At 36.0% G+C, this 15,683-nt stretch overlaps 1 protein-coding gene across 1 annotated transcript in view; it reads left to right on the forward strand.

Moving 5' to 3' along the window:
• The window catches only part of LOC115438298 (protocadherin-7-like), a 98,413-nt gene that overhangs the window by 12,799 nt on the left and 69,931 nt on the right, over nt 1-15,683 (forward strand). The window lies entirely within an intron of this gene.

A 15,683-nucleotide genomic window follows, 5' to 3' on the forward strand; every position in this document is an offset into this window, starting at 1 on the left:
TTTAAAAGATTTGTTTTGTTTTTTCGGCAGTTTAGTTCAGTTTGTGGCTTTTTTTAGTCATGTTACTTATTTTGTTGATTTGTTATTAATTTTTGTTCATTTCATTCATCACTTTTGTTTATTATGTTGCATATTTTGTTCTTTTTTACTTTATTTTACTAAATGTTTTGCTTATTTTTTAACATTATTTATTGTTGTGTAGGTTTTTTTAATTCATTTTGTTCATTTTATTCATTAGTTTTGTTCATTTTGCAGCTTATTTTATTCTTTTTACGTTATTTTGGTAAATTTTTTACTTATTTTTGTAACATTTTTTTTATTTTGTAGGGTTTTTTAGATTTATTTTTGTTCATTTCATTTATTACTTCTGTTCATTTTGTTGCTTATTTTATTCTTTTCTGTTTTTAAACTTTATTTTAATAAATTTGTTGCTTATCTTTTTAACAATTATTATATAGTAGATTAAAAAAAAAAAAAAATTAAGTTTATTTCATCCACTGTCATTCATCTGTTTTGGTCTTTATGGGTTTAAAACATAACAACATAATGCAGTGAACATGTGCACAGTATTTAAAGACTAAATACATTCAAGCTAAATGTTTTCTACAGGTAAAAGTCAGTAATTAATGTGGATTTAATGAAATAATATCTTGCGTTATGCATGAGCATGTGGTACTGATCCAGATGGCTGCTGATATTTGACATTTACAGATTTCCAGATGAAATAACTCCTGTTTTAGGAAGATTTGATGCAGAAACCCGAACAGAAAACTGATGGAAAATGGCAGAAAACTATAATCTGGAAATTTCGTGTTTAGTCAGAAATGAGATAATGTGCGATGAGCTGGTTTGTTTATTGCCACATTATTATTAGCGCTTGTCCTTTGTGTGGTGCTGTGTACCGCCAACTGTGGCTAATTTCATCAAAATTGTTTTGGATCTATTATGGCCTAATTCAGTCGACGGCGGCTCAGGCTTTTGTTGTTTATGTTCCAAAAGCAAAATGGAAGGAGTAACAGTGCACATAATACTCATGAAATTGCAGCGGGCAGCATTTTCTGCTATAATTTGGTTTGGTGATTTGAATGCATTTGCTATAAGGCAATTACTAATCTAAGGATTAGACTTACCTGATACGCTGGCAGAAACGCTTATGAAGACACAGAAAGTCAGCGAGGGAAATTACAGCAGCTGCTCGCCACGCTTTGGGTTCTATTACTCTGCATAATATGGGAATACTGAAGGGTTTCAGCCTTTCCTCTGCACATCTTCCTTCTTTCCCTCTTTATCTTTCTGCCTCGTCGCTACATCCAATACCAGCGATGTCAGATGTCCTGACGTGAAAATAAACATCTGTGATGAACTGAAAGATAGTGAAACCAAACGAAAAGATGGATAAACCCAACTGAAGGACAGTTAAACTAGACCAAAATATAGTGAAACCAGATGAAAAGATGGATAAACCCAACTGAAGGACAGTTAAACTAGACCAAAATATAGTGAAAACAGACGAAAAGATGGATAAACCCAACTGAAGGACAGTTAAACTAGACTAAAATATAGTGAAACCAGATGAAAAGATGGATAAACCCAACTGAAGGACAGTTAAACTAGACTAAAATATAGTGAAACCAGATGAAAAGATGGATAAACCCAACTGAAGGACAGTTAAACTAGACTAAAATATAGTGAAAACAGACGAAAAGATGGATAAACCCAACTGAAGGACAGTTAAACTAGACTAAAATATAGTGAAAACAGACGAAAAGATGGATAAACCCAACTGAAGGACAGTTAAACTAGACCAAAATATAGTGAAACCAGATGAAAAGATGGATAAACCCAACTGAAGGACAGTTAAACTAGACTAAAATATAGTGAAACCAGATGAAAAGATGGATAAACCCAATTGAAGGACAGTTAAACTAGACTAAAATATAGTGAAAACAGACGAAAAGATGGATAAACCCAACTGAAGGACAGTTAAACTAGACTAAAATATAGTGAAACCAGATGAAAAGATGGATAAACCCAACTGAAGGACAGTTAAACTAGACTAAAATATAGTGAAACCAGATGAAAAGATGGCTTAAACAGGCTAAAAGTTGGTCAAACCAGTATAAAAGGCAGTAAAACTAAACTAAAAAATGTTAAAAGAGATTATAAGTTTGGTAAAACAAGTTTAAAAGGTTGTAAAACAACTTATTTGATGATTAAATCACATGTAAACATGGTTTAAATGGATGACAATTTGGTAAAACTATAATAATAATAATAATAATAATAATAATAATAATAATAATAATAATAATAATAATAATAATAATAATTATTATTATTATTATTATCTAATTTACTTAATCTAATCTAATGTAGTCTAACCCAGTCTAGTCTAATCTAATCTGATCTAGTCTAGTCTAACGTAATCTGATGTAGTCTAGTCTAATCTAGTCTAATCTAATCTGGTCTAGTCTAGTCTAATCTAATATAATCTAGTCTACTATAATCTAATCTAGTCTAGTCTAATCTAGTCTAATCTAATCTGGTCTAGTCTAATCTAATATAATCTAGTCTACTATAATCTAATCTTAGTCTAGTCTAACCTCGTCTAATCTAATCTAGTCTAGTCCAGTCTAATGTAGTCTAATCTAATGTAATCTAATCTAATGTAATGTAATCTAGTCTAGTCTAGTCCAGTCTAATGTAGTCTAATCTAATCTAATGTAATGTAATCTAGTCTAGTCTAGTCCAGTCTAATGTAGTCTAATCTAATCTAATGTAATGTAATCTAGTCTAGTCTAGTCTAGTCTAATCTGATTTCATCTGTAAAACTCTAGTAAAACCTGGTTTTGTCCTTTTCAGCTGATTGATCTGTTCAATAAATCTGTTTTTTTTTTCCTGTACATACAGATTTTCTTCCCTTCTCTTTCTTCTTTTTCTTCCTTTTCTTCTCTTTCTTCTTTTTCTTCCTTCTCTTTCTTCTTTTTCTTCCTTCATTTTTCTTCTTTTTCTTCCTTCCTCGTGCTTCCATCCGATACCGTCTCACTCGTCCTCATGTAAATAAATACTGGTGATGGAAGAAACGGAAACTCATCTGCAACATTTGTCATGATCAGATGCAGAAAGATGGAGCAAGAAAGAGAAGGAGAGAGGGAGGAAGGGAGAGAGAGAGAAGGAGGGAGGGAGGAGAAACCCAGCCCAGATGAGAATGTGAACCTGCTGCCCTCATGCTGCAGGTTGTTAGTGTCAGGTGTTTGTGTGGAGATAACACCTTCTTGTCGTGGCTTCTTTCTTATTTGATGTCACTGAAAACAGAATTTCATTTGGTGCTCGGCAGTGATCGCATTAGATAGAACTCACCGGGATGAAGCCTGTTCATATTTGCACATTTGCCTTTTTCCTGTGGCTCCATCCGTCACCTCCTACCTCCCCTCGTCGTTGTTGTCGCTGTGTTTTTTCTGTGCGATTGTTCGCAGGAGTTTGTTCACTAAATTGACTTTTACACGACTCCCAAGGTCTGACGATCCGCGACGCTAGCCTCGTCGTCTGTCCTCTCCGATATCGACTGTAGAAGCTAGAACCCATAAATGAGAACATCGCTGAGCTCGGGGGGGGGTGTCGACGAGCCGGATCACAACACGGATCAGACGCTTGTTTTGGAGACTAATAAGCAAAAGCAGAGTGTCGTGGTCGCCGTGGTGACACCGAACCTGAGCAACACTGGAAAGGCAGTCCCGTAATTATGGGACTGTTTTTTTTGTTGTTGTTGTACTTAAGGTCACGGACCGTTTGTTTTTGCTCGATGTCGACTCGAACCAGTGCCGCGGAGGTTCCCTGTCTGTTTCTGTACACTAAAAAAAAAAAAAAAAAAAAAGCAAAAAAACAAAAAAAAAACCTGTGAAAAAACGATAGTATTCCAACAGCTGGGGCGCCAAAAACATACTGTTAAATAACGGAAAATAACCATCTCATAAAAATACGGTACTTTTCCATAATTAAAAAACTTTACATGAGATTTTGCTTTTTTTTTTTTTTTAATGTTTAATAAAGAATATTTTCATGTATTACTCAAATGAAATTACCTATAAATATATAAATAAATAATATTCAATGAGACTAAGTTGTCCAATCAACTGTCAATCTAATCTAATCTAGTCTCATAAAAATCTCATAATCTCATAAAATACAGTAATTTTCCACAATTAAAAAACTTTACATGAGATGTTGCATATATTTTTTTACTTTTTAATGTTTAATAAAGAATATTTTCATGTATTAAAACAATCAAATTCCCTATAAATATATAAATAAATAATTTTCAGTGAGACTCAGTTGTCCATTTACAAATTTTTTTACAGTATTAAACTTTAAATTAACAGTTTAATCTCATAAATAGAAAAGAAATATTTGTGAAATTACGATACATTTGCAAATTTATTTTAACTGTATTTTTCTGTGAAACAAAAAAAAAATCTTTTGAAAAATGGAAATTTTTTGGTTATTCACAGTTAGTTTTTTCGTGTTATTTTACATTTGACATGTAAAATCACAGTCTGTTTTTGTCATTTCATTGATATTTTCCTGTATCTTAAAAATACAGGAAAAATCTGTCAAATAAACAGTGAAAGTTCTATTAAATTACAGATTTTTTTTACAGTGTATGTTTGTGTAAGCGTCTGTTTGAGGAAACGTAGGTCTGTGATGGTTCAGATGAATCACTCCCTGTCAAAGTGGTGCGAGGTGTCAAGGGAACTGCCAACGGGGTCCGCGGACCCTCGTCAGGGGCCGACGATTTAAACCCTGTCCGGTGTCGGCGTCACACTTGGCCTTCGACGAAATAAGAGGAAGAGCCGCAGACGTGTTGATCCATAATTTAGCCTTTTTTTTTTTTTTTTTGCTTCAGCGGTCGACTGTACACTGGACTTATTTATTAAGTCGAGCTGACGGAAAAAAAACACTGAAACTGAGCGAGTGTTTCAGATTCAGACCAGAGCATCACAGGTAGAACTAAAACCCACCAAAACAAACCCTATAATCAGAGGATCCTGCAGACCTGTAGAGGCCAACATGGCTGAAGGACTCATGTTTTTAAAAGAACACTAAAACCTAAGGTGTACACATGTAACTGTTGGACTTATTGGATGTGTGCTCAACAACAAATGTATTGTTTCAGTTTTTTGAGCTGATTTAGGATCATTTTGGTGCTGAATCCAAAAATCACATTCATTTTGCTCAATCAGGTCAACTTTCTGAACTCTGCTACATATTGGCTTTTGAACATTTTTTCTTACATTTATGGGCATTTTCACATCATAGGATACAAAATTCTTTCATATTTCTTGCAATAAATGAGTTCTGGAGATTTTACTTTTGCCAATTTATGATTGTTTTTTTTAATATTACAGGTGAATGAAATGGCTTCGACTAGAAGATCTTACAAAAATAAGCCTGACGTATTCTGCTCCATCTGCGGTGAATACACCATTGTACCTAACAGGAATCCTGTTAGAAAATGATTTTTTTTCTCTTAAAACCTATTTTGGGTGAGAACTATATAAAAAAATCAACTGATAAAGTCACAAAAATGTCATCAATTTTGTGAGAAGATCAAATTTTTCAAAATCAAATTAGCAAAAAAAACCTGACCTGATTGAGAAAAACAGATGTCATTTTTGGATTCAGCGGTGCAAAATGGTCCGAATTCAGTTGAAAAAATCTAGACAACTTGCAAAAAACATTTTTGTGTAACCCAGTGTTATTTATTACTACTGCAGTGTGAATTTATTGCAGATGATGTTTCCTTTTTACCTCCGCCAAGGAGCTTCTGTTTTCGTCGGCGTTGGTTTGTCTGTTTGTCCGTGTGTAAGATAACTCAAAAAGTTCTGGACGGATTTGGATGAAAATTTCAGGAAATGTTGATACTGGCACAAGGAACAAGTGATTAAATTTTGGTGGTGATCGGGGGTCATGGGGGCCCACTGATCTGCCCTGGTGAAGGTCTGTGCTCTCCAAGTGCTTCTAGTTTGATGCGTTTTTAACTGAGACCCCAGGACGACTAGCAACGACTACGACGACAGTAGAAGTTAATAAACAATAGACCTCCATGTTCACCCATAAAGACCCAGCTCTACTTTTCTCCATATTTAACCTTTAAGTGATCTATCGTCATTTATTATAATATAGTCTTCTATGTTTTGCATTTTTTCAGTGATAATCATGTATTTTCCTAGACTTAATTCACTAATCATGCAGATGTTCATAAAAGCTCAGACTGAAGTTGAACATTATTAGATCAGAAACAGAAAAAAATGAAGAAAAGTGACTTTTTTTCCATCAAATCCGTCATTAACTGAACATAATCCCAGTGTGTCCATCCACTGACATTGATCCAACTCCATGGGCTTTACTGGTGAATCAATGTTGATGAAGATGACAGTGTTTCCATGGTAACTATGGAGCCTCTGAACGTCCAAATGGGTCATGTCTGATGACCATGAAAAGATGAACAACTGTATTTTACAACAATTATTGACGTGTATTGATCGAATTAGTGGATCAACAGGTATTAAACAGATTAGACCAGTAGGTGGTTTTTGATCTTTGTTAAAATACAAAGGTTTGCAGCAGAAATAGAGGTGTTTACAGTAAAACTAAACTAAAAGATGGTTAAAATGAACTGAAATATAGTAAAACCACAGTAAGAGATGGTTTGAACAGAGTAAACGTTGGTAAAACCGGTATAAAAGTCAGTAAAACTGAACTAAAACATGTTCAACCAGACTCCCTCTGTTCCTCAGATCCACCAGTTAACATCATTTCCGTCTCCATTAAAACTCCAAAGGCAGACCTCCACCCCACAAACCCAGTGGGTGATGTCACATCAGCTCCATCCACATCCTTTAGACGTCTATTTCTGCTCCATAATTTACCCCCGCCGCTGCCTTTTTTACTCAATCAACACTAAAGCTCCTCGCTCTGAAGTGACAGGCGGTGAAAAAAAAAAAAAAAAGACGCTCCGGCTGACATGTCAGAGGAGTCGCTACGACGACGACGAACGACGACGGGTACAGTGGAGCGGCGAGCGCATGACGGTGTTGACAACGGCCCCGTTAACAAGTTCAGCGGTGTAATTGGAGCGTGTTTAATAGGTCCAACCTTCACCCGGGGTTCAGGTTCACATTGATTTTTTAAAGGCCCTGTCAGAGCGGCACCTGTTCCGACTCCCTCCACACTGTACACCCCCCCCTTCCCCTTTTCTTTCCCTCTTGACTTTGACCTTCTACTTTTATATCGCTTAAATATTAAGATGCACTGAGATCTCCAGACTGCTTAAGACGCATCGGAATTGTATTGGATAAATAATGCATCCGACGGCGTTCTTCTTTGGAACGGATAGAACTTTGTATTAACAGGCTCCAGTCGTACATATTAGCGAAGCAGCCCAGGAGAATGGATAGGACTCCACTCAGGAAGGGGAGGGATACACTGTAAAAAAAAGAAGAAAAAAAAAGAAAAAAAACAAAAACGATATTATTCCGGCAGCTGGGGCACCGAAAAAATACTGTTAAATAACGGAAACTAACCATCTCGTAAAAATACGGTAATTTTTCATCGTTAAAATACAGTTTTTTTGCCCTAACTTTACATGAGATTTTGCATATTTTTTGACTTTTTAATGTTTAATAAAGAATATTTACATGTATTAAAACAATCCAATTACCTATAAATGTATATAGAAATAATTTTCAATGAGACTAAGTTGTACAATCAACTATCAGTCTAATCTAATCTAATCTAATCTAATCTAGTCTAGTCTAATCTACTCTAATCTAATCTAATCTAGTCTAGTCTAATCTATTCTAGTCTAGTCTAATCTAGTCTAATCTAATCTAATCTAGTCTAGTCTAGTCTAATCTAGTGGAGTCTAATCTAATGTAGTCTAATCTAGTCTAGTCTAATCTAATCTAATCTAGTCTAATCTAGTGTAGTCTAATCTAATATAGTCTAATCTAGTCTAGTCTAATGTAGTCTATTCTAGTCTAATGTAATCTAGTCTAATCTAATCTAATGTAGTTTAATCTAGTCTAGTCTAATCTAGTCTAGTCTAATCTAATGTAGTCTATTCTAGTCTAATCTAATCTAGTCTAATCTAATCTAATGTATTCTATTCTATTCTAATCTAATCTCGTCTAGTCTAATCTAATCTATTCTATTCTAGTCTAGTCTAATCTAGTCTAATCTAATCTAGTCTATTCTATTCTAGTCTAATCTAATCTAGTGTAGTCTAATCTAATCTATTCTATTCTAGTCTAGTCTAGTCTAATCTAGTCTAATCTAATCTAGTCTATTCTATTCTAGTCTAATCTAATCTAGTGTAGTCTAATCTAGTCTAGTCTAATCTAGTCTAGTCTAATCTAGTCTAGTCTATTCTAATCTAGTCTAATCTAATCTAATCTAATTTAGTCTAGTCTAGTTTTTTGTAGCCAGTTTTTTCGTGTTCTTTTCCATTTGACATGTAAAATCACAGTCTATTTTTGTCATTTCATTGATATTTTCCTGTATCTTAAAAATACAGGAAAAATCAGTCAAATAAACAGTGAAAAATCTGTTAAATTGCAGATTTTTTTTACAGTGTAGGACAGCTTGACTGCTTCTATTAGCCCTGTTTTGGTGCGGCTCCCACCATGTGCCCCCCCCAAATGAGATTATATGTGTATGAAACAGGAGGTAGAGCGCTCACCGACCATCCATCAAAGCCTGGGGGGACCTGTGTGAAAGTTCCACCGCCGTGCGCTCTCGTCCTACGTGCACGTGCAAGTGCGTGGGCGTACGGTAAAGGGGCGCGCACTGCGAAACGGGGGCCTCGGCGCTTCAGCCTCTCCATCATCCGACACGCCAGGCTCACGCGTGGTGACATGCCTGAGAGGGTTTCAATATCCTCCACCGGTGTGTGTGTGTGTGTGTGTGTGTGTGTGCGAAACTGCCGCTGTGTTTACCCAACGAATGCAGTTCATTATATTTGTATGTGTGTCTGGTTATTACACAGCCTCTGTACATGTGCACAAACGGGCAGATGGAGATCCAAGGTTTGATCTGCACCTGTGAAAAAACACCCAGGACATGGTCCAACAGGGACCAGGGCGCCGGGTCGGGGACTCGTTCCGAACAGGACTTTAGAGGTGATTGATTGAAATATGATGTTGGACAAGTTTGCATTGGGAGTTAACGTAGTGATGTTCTAAACTGGGAGAAGTCTGGGACCAGAAAACCACCAAAACCACCAAGGAATCAACGGCATGTGTCCACAGACTGTATGGCTAACTGAAAAAGTATAAAGCTCAGTATTAAAACCAGTGTAAAGGACTACAAGGTGGTTAAAATGAGCTAAAAGACAGTGAAACCAAACTAAAAGATGGATAAACCCAACAGAGGGATGGTTAAATTAGACTAAAATATAGTAAAACTGAACTAAAAGATGGTTTTAACAGACTAGAGGTTGGAAAAACCAGTATGAAAGACTAGAAGGTGGTTAAAATGAGCTAAGAGATAGTAAAACCAAACTAAAAGATGGTTTTAACAGACTAGAAGTTGGAAAAACCAGTATAAAAGATGCTAAAACTAAAGTAAAAGGTGGTTAAAATGAGCTAAAAGATAATCAACCCAAGCTAAAAGATGGTGTTAACAGACTAGAGGTTGGTAAAACCAGTATAAAAGATGGTAGAACTAAAGTGAAAGGTGGTTAAAATGAGCTAAAACATAGTAAAACCAAACTAAAAGATGGATAAACCCAACTGAAGGATGGTTAAATTAGACTAAATTAGAGTAAAACCAAACTAAATGGTGGTTTTAACAGACTAGAGGTTGGAAAAACAAGTATAAAAGATGGTAAAACTAAACTAAACGGTGGTTAAAACGAGCTAAAAGATAGTAAAAACGAACTAAAAGATGGTTTTAACAGACTAGAAGTTGGAAAAACCAGTATAAAACATGGTAAAACTAAAGTAAAAGGTGGTTAAAATGAGCTAAAACATAGTAAAACCAAACTAAAAGATGGCTAAACCCAACTGAACCATGGGTAAACTAGACTAAAATATAGCGAAACCAGACTAAAAGATGTTTTAACAGACTAAAGGTTGGCAAAAATAGTATAAAAGATGATAAAACTAAACTAAAAGTTGGTTAAAATGAGCTAAAAGATAATAAACCCAAGTTAAAAGAGGGTCTTAACAGACTAAAGGTTGGTAAAACTAGTATAAAAGATGATCAAACTGAACTGAAAAAGGTTAAAAGAGACTATAATTTTGGTAAAACAGGATTAAAAGATTGTAAAACTAAACTGATTAAATCAGACTTAAAGATGGTTGAAATGGATGAAAACTTGGTAAAACTAGTATAAAAGATGGTAAAATTGTACTTAAAGGTGGATAAAATTAACTGAAATTGTTTCCGCATCTATTATTGTATCACCAAGTTTTCTTCTTCAAACTAAAACTCATAAACTCTTATTTTAACAGCAGCTAAAATCACACTGTGTTTACATTATAGCTCCATTAGCTTAGCTCTGTTAGCTTAGCTGTTAGCTTAGCGGTTAGCTTCGCTCTAATCACCTGTTTTCTGTTCGGTTTGTGTCGTCAATAACTGAACTAAAAACCTGTTTGAATCCCACAAACATGGTCAGAGCTGTGGATCAATAATCAACGACTTAAGAACATCCCATAATAAGCACATACCTTCATAGGCCTCAGAATCCGACTCCCTCGTGTAGAAGAAACCCTGACGTTCAACCATCCAGCTCCGTTCTTTCATTTCCAGCTGTGGCAGAACTTCACACACTGGAATTCCAACGTCTCTGAGGAGAGTTTCAGCTGCTTCAATCTGAAACCCCAGTGGATTTATTTATTGACACTAAACAGCACGCACACGTCCAAACTGAAACAGCAGCTCTTCTAGCAGACCCTGTTGTGTTTAAACACAGACAACACCCACTTGTCACATTTGTTATTTGTCTTTCACTTGTTACTTGTGTTCTTATTGTTCTATCGTCTGTTTCCTGATCTTTATCATAGAACGTGTGTTTATCGGAGTATTTGGTTCTTTAACTTTGATACGATTTATGCTATTGTTGTGTATCTGTTTGGATTAGTTTTAGTGTATCTTATACTGGGGCTTCGTAAAGGGGGGGGGGTAAATGTGACAAATTCATGGGGCCTAGCATTTCTAGTAGTGGAGGGGTCCAGTGGATACAAGTTAGAAGTTGTGAAAATTTCGTGTAAGATTTGCTGTATAATGTTGACGGATGTTGAAAACACGTTAAGTTTCAGTTTTGCTTCACGCCAGCATTACTTACGTTAGTTATGGACTGCACCCTCATGTATATAACGCTCCGACAGATCGACAAGATACTAAATAAACACATTGTTTACCTTTCATGGGGTCTACAATTGCTAGCGGTGCCCCAGATCTTATATCGCTATATATTTACATTTATATTTATAAATGTAAAGGTGATATAGAAATAAACTTGACCTTCTTAAAGTCTAAAAGGAGTCAAAATGATGACGTTGTAGAATATTCTGGAGGTTATTCCAAAACCAGGAGACATTTTCATGACTACATCTTCTATGAACATGGCATCAGTTGTGTTTCTTGTAAATCTGTCGAAGCTTTTGTGCTCTGGCTTTGAATCATTTACATAATAATTAAAAAACTGGGTCCCGACCTGATGACCTGAGGTAGAACTTGGCTCATTGAGGCGTTTATTGACTACAGATGTGTACACACCGACTACTAACTGCACTAAGGTCCTAAGCTCGACAAAAAATGTTTAGAATACGACATGTAAAAGCAGTGATGAGAGAAAAGAATTAAACGTACATTAGACAAAATCCAGTTAGGAATAGCACTTACACTCTTTAGGTTTGTAACTTCTCAAAGTCTAAAAGGAGTCAAAATGATGTCGCTGTAGAATATTCTGAAGGTTATTCCAAAACGGTGATGAAAGTGTTCCGGTTTTTGCTGGAAATCCATTTTTTTCCAAAAACTGAGCATGTGTTCCTGTGAATTAAATGTGTTCGGATCATTTTCGTCTGGTTTGGCAACATTTCAGCCGGAAAATTATACATAAATCGCTCCAAAAAGTGTAAATTATGTTTATTTGGGTCCGTCTCATGGGCGCGGTCATATTGCTTTCTTCTCCATTCATCTCGACCAATGAGATGCTCGTTTACAATGCGGAACTTGTATCGACGGCTCTGATTGGTCCGTTGATGACACATGGTCCGTTTCGCGTCTCTGGAGACAAGATGGCGGATTCACTTTGATTATTTTACCGCCGGTGTATTTGGTGTAAATATTCTGTGAAATCATGTCAGAATTCCTGGTCCTTCAGCGTGAGGACGAACTGAAGTGTGAGGCAGGAATCCAAAACAGGTTCAAGTGGTCCTGGCTCCAGGAAACTGAGAGAAAGGGCCATTTTTCTGTCGCAGTATGTCCGAAGACAAGCAAACCAGGTTTGTTAGTCATCGGTAACAAACCAGGTTTTTGCTCCTACAGTGCAGCAGAATGCACCGAAGAGCACGCAGAAGGAAATGCACAGAGAAGTTCAGGTTGTTTTTTTTCCTCACTTCCATCACTGAAAAACCAGGAGCCATTTTCATGACTACAACTTCTATAAACATGGCATCAGTTGTGTTTCTTGTAAATCTGTCGATACCTTTGTGCTCTGGCTTTGAATCATTTACATAATAATTAAAAAACTGGGTCCCGACCTGATGACCTGAGGTAGAACTTGGCTCATTGAGGCGTTTATTGACCACGAATCTCTATCCAGACGTGTGCACGCCGACTACTAACCGCACTAAACTCTGCAGATGTGTGAAAAAAAAAAAGAAAAAAGCTGAAATATTCATTAGCGTAGCGTTGGCAGGGCCATGTGGACCCGTATCGATGAGGTTTTACCTGGCACAGAACAGGCTATTAGCCAGGACCTGATAAATCTTGTCAGAGGCTGGAAGAGTCTGCCTGCCGACCGCTGAAGAATGAAGGTCACGGGGCAGCTGGAGTTACGAGCGCTCTCACAAGGTAGCTGCTATCAAATCAGCTGAATTATGAAGTCCCCACAGGCTTTACTTCTTCGTCTTCTTCTTTTTTTTTTTTTGGTCAAATGCTAATTTCTCCATTTGCCTGGACTTCAGTAGGACTCAGATGAAATGTGAGTAAAGCTACAGCCTGGGTTTCATTCCTGCAGACGGGACATGAATTCCAACAGGCTGATAATTAACTGGACTTGGTGTTTTGCAAATTAGCCGTGTTTTTGTAAATTAGTAGAAGACATAAAGTTGGAGTGGGCGCCATTTTCACTTCCAAGTACCTCCAGTTGACAGGCTTCGTTGGCTCGTCTACTGACGTCACATCTCCAATGATGATCAAATTTTGAGAATTCTGTCGTTTTATTGAATGTAATTGGTCACCTGTCAATGGCCTAACCTGAAGATATATAAAACTGAGACAAAACATTTAATACATTTACAGCTACAGCCATTAACCAGTTAGGTCAGAGGTTCCCAACCTTGTTTTGGCTCGTGACCCCAAATTTCTGGTGACCCCAGACACTGAAAACTGAGACTTTTTTTTTTGTTGCTAAAATTCATTTGTTTTTGATCATGTAACAGTTTGCTATACTGTTTTTTTTTTTTTTTTTTTAAATTTATTTATTTATTTCGAATATGGAAATACACAAGCTTCCTGATTGCTGCTAACTGACTTCTTTACACAACATAATATAGACAGGAAAATACAAGGAAGCATAAAATGATACACACAAAAGAAAAAGAAAAAAGTCATATTTGAAAAGGAGTGAGAAGAAGCAGAGCTTATTAGCACTCACCCCTTTGTCTAAACCAACAATATGTACATATAGACATACATACATACACATACATACACACATATACATACATACATATACACATACATACACACATACACATACACATACATACACACATATACATACATACACATACACATACATACACACATATACATACATACACATACACATACATACACATACATACACACATAGATATACACATACATACACATACATACACACATATACATACATACATATACACATACATACACACATATACATACATACACATACACATACATACACACATATACATACATACACATACACATACATACACATACATACACACATATACATACATACATATACAGACCCATATACACACATATACATATACATACATACATACATACATATCATATACATATATATGTGTGTGTATGATATGTGTGTGTGTGTGTATATGTATATATATATATATATTTATACACATATACACATACATATACATATCGTCGGCTTCCTGGTAAAACTTGCTAAGTGACATTTTTGGTTGGGAATAAAAACCTGCTATCTCTCCTATTATAGCTTCAAATTTCAGTCTCCAGTGGAAGTTGTTCACATTCCATCATAAGTACCAACATTAACGGAACAGATAGTTTTTTTTGGTCATATTTCACAGTTTCCTGTTATATAAACAGTTTTTGTTTCTCCTGTAAAATTTGCCAAAAGTCACACAGCAGGTTTTATCAGGAAGCCAACGATATATATATATATATATATATATATATATATATATATATACACACACACACACATACATACATACATACATACATGTACACATACATATATATACACACATATACATATGCCATCGTGTACCTATATATATACATACACATACACATGCACCTACATATACATACATACACATATATGCATATACACACACATATACATACCCATGCACATACACTTATATATACATGTACAAATTCATATATACACTGTTGCATACATACACACATACATGTTGCAAATAAAGGTTAAGTTTAGAGGACATTTAGTTTATATAATGTATATTATTATGGATGGAGGCAGAAAAGCCAGGTTTAGATTACTGCGCCAAGGAACAGCAGAGGTTCTGTTTTCATCAGGGTTTGTTTGTCTGTTTGTTTGTTTGTTTGTTTGTCTGTTAGCAAGATAACTCAAAAATTTATGGATGGATTTGGATGAAATTTTTTTAGGAAATGTTGATACTGGCACAAGGAACGAATGATAAAATTTTGGTGGTGGTTGGGGGGGGGGGGTGCTTTTCTAGTCCTTCCTGCTTTCTCACCTGTTAACTTGTTTTGCTCATGTTTTCATGCTTGAAATACTATACATTGGATTAGGAATATCCTCACAACATTAATCAATCAAAAAAATAATTATCATTCGCAGCCCTAGAGTCTCAGGTCTGATTAAAAGTGAAAAATCCAATGAAACTGATTCCAGCAGTCGTACCTTAGCTGCTTCTACATGACCTGTGTAAGAGCGGGTTCCGTCAGTATTGAACAGGTTCTACAGTGTGTGTCATAGTTGGACTGTACTGTTCAGAAGCTCCTCTGTCTGCTGCCTTTGGACGCAGCTGCTCATATTCCCATAGGCTCGCCCTCTGTTGGTAACTGCAATATAAAGTGGCCATGACTGTAATGCTGGCTTTAGTCAGACAAATTCTGCTGTGGATTGAGTAGCTCCAGACATTTAATATGGTTTCAGGTATTGATTTGCGGCACCTTGCCCTATAGCCTGTTTATTA

Source organism: Sphaeramia orbicularis, chromosome 18, assembly GCF_902148855.1.
Source record: "Sphaeramia orbicularis chromosome 18, fSphaOr1.1, whole genome shotgun sequence".
Classification (NCBI taxonomy): domain Eukaryota; kingdom Metazoa; phylum Chordata; class Actinopteri; order Kurtiformes; family Apogonidae; genus Sphaeramia; species Sphaeramia orbicularis.